Source organism: Cibotium barometz, chromosome 45 (genome assembly GCF_041138505.1).
Source record: "Cibotium barometz isolate CiBa-2024 chromosome 45, ASM4113850v1, whole genome shotgun sequence".
Taxonomy (NCBI): Eukaryota; Viridiplantae; Streptophyta; class Polypodiopsida; order Cyatheales; family Cibotiaceae; genus Cibotium; species Cibotium barometz.
The window spans coordinates 16716774-16722833 of NC_141090.1; positions in this window are offsets into that span (position 1 = coordinate 16716774).

Genomic DNA, 6060 nt, shown 5'->3' on the forward strand with positions numbered 1-6060 from the left:
ATTCTTTGTTCACGGTAGAGGCCCCGAACCAATCAATTGGTTAAGTATGTTGATGGAGCCACCAATGGGGATTGAAGAAAGAGGGAAGCTCCAATTTCTTCAATTTGGAGAGAATTTTAGAGAATAGTAGGAATTAGCATTATTTCAACATAACTCTAGTATAGTAAAATTCTTCTATTTTTTTCAAAGGACTCATGTTCTATTTATAGAAGAGGGAAGCTCTAACTAAAGCTAACTGAATTCTAGAATTTTCCAAATTCAGTTTGGTTGAATTTGGACTAGATTTGGACCTAGTTTGGTTACGTTTTGATTCGGTTTGGTTCCATTTTGATTTGGTTTGGTTCAAGAGAGAGGAGAGATAAAAATATCACATTATTTTTGAGTTTAAAACTCATTCAAGCATGTGAAATATGCACCTCCTTTAAAGAACTCCCCTTCCTTACATATGTATCAAAATGGAATCATTATACCCAAAATATCTCATATTTTTAATATTGCTCATAGTTTTTTACTAATAAACCTTGTACATTTTTAACTCTTTATCTTGTGTGAGCATTTACTCATTTTTGGATACCCAAAATATCTCATATTTTTAATATTGCTCATAGTTTTTTTACTAATAAACCTTGTACATTTTCAACTCTTCATCTTATGTGAGTATTTACTCCTTTTTGGATACCCAAAATATCTCATATTTTTAATATTGCTCATAGTTTTTTACTAATCTAAGGTCCTTTATACCCATTTTCAATTAATTCCAATTGCACATTGGAAAGTTCTTTTTGAATTTCTGTTTCAGGGGAACTTATTTTAATAAGATGAGATAATTTTCTATCCAAAAATATTAAAAAACTGAATATTCTCTCTCTAGAATATTTTCTCTCTCTATGACAAAACAGGCAGAGACGAGATCTCTTATAATTCTGAAGAGGAAATTGATTACAGGGAAAGATGCTGGATATCTTGAGAGGCTGGGGAGGAATCTTACATTCTCTCTGACTTGAAAAACGCGAGATGTCCTCATCTCGCAAACTGGGGGTAATTTTGCAAGATGCACGACTATGAGACTAAGAGAAAATTTAATTAAGATTAACCACCAAGAAAAGTCTCAAAGAGAACAAGACTCAAGACAAGAACAAAGGTTTCAACTTTATTCACTCTTGGAACATATACATCAAAGATAGAAGGACTTTTTATAGTTCCATAAGCCCCGTCCATCATATGGTCACAAAAGCAGCACTCACAAGCTGCACACATATAAGGTAACTCATCTATGGGAATAATTCGGTCGGTTATTGCAGCACCTACCTCAGTGGTATGAGGTGATCTAACAAAAGGACCTCTAAGAGGCAAGTCGAAAACGGGATAAAGGCATATCTTCTAGTGAGGAAGAAAGCACGCTAGTAAGAAGACCCACTCAGAAAACCCAAGATGTTTTGATCTCATGACGCAGTAGTATCGGGGACCCAAACCCAAGGCTTCAATAACCATGGCCAAGCGGACATTGTTACGAAAGTGCTGCTGACCCCAGGGTGTTACCCTAGTTATGTCTTGATAGGTCCGCCATTTGCTCTGAGCTACAAAAGTTCCCAAGTGAGGAAAAAGTGAGCACTCATACTGTTCTATAAAATCCTTCTTCACAGACTCGCTTGCGTCTTGAAGGTGAGAAATCATCATGGATAAAACTAATTCCTGTTGCCAAGCCATGAAGGAGATTAAGAAGAAGGGAGATCGATGGAAGTAAGATTACTGTGAGCGACAAGTAAAAGTTACGACTTATATAAAGGAAGGAGCTAGCGTAACCTAGAAGCCAACGGTATCTTGCCACTGAAGTTTTACCGTCTTTCCATGATTTGGTTTTGGCACATATTTCTATAGGAGGCATTAAGAACTTTGAGAGGAGGAGATAAAAGAAGTTCGTAGGCTAAGTCACCTACTTTCTTTTGTCCACAATATCTAGGGGATAACTACTTATACTCCCCTAGAGATAAAGAAATTCTTTTGGTTCGTATTCAAATGAAGACCATAACTGCTTCTTTGAATTCTCTGACTGTCCTCTTCTTATCTGTATATTGTTTCTGTCAATCCTGGGCAGCGTTTATATCTTTATGAATTGCCTGCTTCTGTTGCTCTAAGTCGCCAAGCATTTGATTGGTCATCTCGACCCTAATCAATGTGTTGGACCTAGTTTAAGCAATCTTGTCCGAGACGGACCCTGATTAGATTGGTATGAAGGAATTGGTCTCTGAATTTGGGTTCTAGACTTCCCTGTGCCGTTTTCATGGTAGGATTCGGGCAGTCTTTTAACTGATGACCAAAACCTTGGTATCCAAAACACCGGTTCTCACTTCTGAACTCATTGTTCTGAATCCTTAAAATAGGTGGGCTCTTGATAAGGTATTCTGGGGAAAGTGTCTTGCCTTTTAAAACAAAATCTTTCTCTTATTTTAAAGAGGGAATAATTTTAAGATAAAAAAGGGAGATTCTTACTCCTGTATACCTCGAAGGCTGGGGGAGAAATCTTACATTCTACCCCACTTAAAAAGTGCGAGATGTCCTCATCTCGCAAAGTAGAGGACAACTCTTTTTCTTAAGATACAATTTATTCTGGGGTTTCTTATATTCTGGTCAACCCAACAGAATACGGGGATAATTATCCCTTAAATAAAACTCATCATTAAATAACAATTCATTCAAATCATATCATTCATATCTTTAACACGATAATGGTCCATTAGAACGAAAAAATTTCCTTCTGAACATTCCTCCACGGGAAATTTTAGTTAAGCAAGTTCTCAATTTGTCATCCCTTAACTTGATCTATCGTCGCAAGTATTAATAGTAGCAATTTGACAGCACAATCCACTAATCTCATAGTGATTTACTGAAGTCATTATCATCATTTATCATTACAGGGACTCGTCCCAATCATCCACATTGTGGTTTCGCTCAGGTTATTATATTTCAACTAAATTTCAGAAATCATCATTTTTCAATCAGAATCCAAATCAATTCATCAATTCTCAAACAGAATTAAAAATCATATCAACCACATTCGAATTCATCATCTAGATAGCATTAACACTTATAATTTCAAGTCTTAGATTTACTCGTATATACTGTCAGTAAAGAGCTGCAGTTATACTCTTGGTATATACGGGTAGTCACGGCCCTTGGAATTATAAGGTAAATACCATCATGTCTGGCCTCAAGCAAGTCAGGGATTCTATATAATTGCGGTACTTCCATCTGAAGACCCAATTACCAAATTACGAATTTCAGTTTGAATATCAAATTGTATGAATTATATCACACAATTACAACCTTTTTGTGTTTTTTGATAATTTTTTGATATATTTGTCGTCTTAGTTGATCTTTAATTGCTCTGATACCAATTGTGAGATCCCTGTTCCCACTGCACAACGGATTTGGGGTGCTGGCGCAGCGGAAGTAGCACATCTTGCACGGGGCAGAGGTCTCACACTCGGGGCCTCGCCCGCGGATATCCGGACAAGAGACTAATCCGTCGGTTTATCCAAAACCGAATCCGGAAAAAACTTCCTTTACCCGGAAAGCACGGGCGATCCACCAGGATAATTTTTACTCTAACGTAGTCAAGACCATTTCTGATCAAGCTGATCCGACTGCATCTATAAAGATACTTGGTCAGATCAAGGAAGAAACTTGCACTTGGATCATTGGGATCAACGCTTTTTTCCCCATCAAGAGGCATAGCCGTTGATTCCTATCCATAGAACAATTACTATCCATGATTTACTTTATCTATCGTAGTAATAGAAATTTGAGTCTTGATTTAAGGATCCATCAGTCTAGCCTAACCCCATCCGATCCCATGGGTTAGCCAACTGCCCAACCACTGTAATGATGGGATCCAATTTGGAATTTGGTTAGGTTTTGTCCCGGGTACCAAGGAAAAGAGTTCCAAGGCCCCCTAGCCGGAAATGCATGCAAACATAAAATTAGCCACACCACTTACACACCCAATATGAAATTGCCTTTTTCTTAGCATAAGCTAACTTTAAAATAATCCTTTAATGAAACCATAGTACCACTGATCACAATCTTCCAAATTATTCGGTTGATTCTTAATTTCCCATCATTCCTTCATCAGAGTATCTATGGCATCATTGGCAACTAGAACGCTCACCACCTGCCCACTCAGGGGCCTTTTTAATAGTTCCTAGCCCATAATACTTGGCAATATAATCACTTATAAAAATCAAGATGGACTCTCGTTAAAGATTAGCAAGATCAACCAACAGATCCATATAAAGAGCCATGGACTCATCCATTGAAGACCAGCAAGGTCAATCAACCAGATCCATGCCCGGTTTCAGATGCCCGGTTTCAGAAAACAACTCTTACTCCTTGTTCCAATATCTTCCTCGACGCACGCGTGGGTATCCTAGGCGACCCAGAGCCCGAGCATCGTATGGTCAGCACCCTCTAGGATCCTTCGCAGGTGACCTAGCGCTTCACTCATAGGCCGCTTCCTTGGTCCCTCATCCACCGTACCGGAAGCTCACCATTTTAATCGAACCGAGGCTGGTCAAGACCTCGGTCGACTTTGCTACGCGAGACGTCCTCCATTGACTCTCCGTCTCAGCGGTTGCAACTTTATCAGTTAGGTCTCCACAACCTTAATCATAAGACGGTCAAAATGCTTCCCCAGCATTCTTGACATAAAACAGCCATTTACAAACAGCATTTACAAACAGTTTACAAATACAGTTTCTATATTAACTCTCATTTTTCCACATTATCCCTCTCATCAATCCACATTACTTATTCCACATTCCATTTATAAGTGTACTCATCCCATCACATCATTTTCCATCTCATCACTTCAGATTCCTTCACATCACATATCATATATTCACATCCATACATATATCCACATCCACATCCACATTCACATCCATACATCCACATCTACATCGATGCATCTATTTTCACATCCACATCTACATGCACATTCATGCATCCTCATCCATACATCCACATCTACATGCACATTCACATCCATACATCCACATCTATATGTGTACATTCACATCTACATGCATACATCCACATCCTCATTCATACATCTATATCTACATGCATACATCCACATCTCCATGCATACATCCACATCCACATTCACATTCACATCCATACATCTACATCTACATGCATACATCCACCTCCACATTCACATCCACATCTATACATCTAGATCTACATGCATACATCCACATATCCATACATACATCCACATCCACATTCACATTCACATCCATACATCTACATCTACATGCATACATCCACCTCCACATTCACATCCACATCTATACATCTACATCTACATGCATACATCCACCTCCACATTCACATCCACATCTATACATCTACATCTACATGCATACATCCACCTCCACATTCACATCCACATCTATACATCTACATCTACATGCATACATCCACATCTCCATACATACATCCACATCCACATTCACATTCACATCCATACATCTACATCTCTACATGCATACATCCACCTCTACATCCATGTATCTACATCCACATCCTCATTCACATCCATACATCCACATTCACATTCACATCCATATTCTCACCCTATCACAACCCATATGCATCTTATCCCATCACATACTTTTCTTATCTCATCCCATACACATCCTATCACTTCTTAACTAATCGTATCACATCCTAACTCATCTCATATGCATCTTATCACATCTTATCACTTCCCATATCTTTTATGCATACTTCTATGCATGAAATTTAATTATGCTAAAAGTAACACTTTTATAATAAAATAATCATCTTTTATGCATACCTCTATGCATGAAATTCAATTATGCTAAAAGTAACACTTTTATAATAAAATATTCATCTCTTATGCATACCTCTATGCATGAAATTCAATTATGCTAAAAGTAATACTTTTATAATAAAATATTCATCTCTTATGCATACCTCTATGCATGAAATTCAATTATGCTAAAAGTAACACTTTTATAATAAAATATTCAT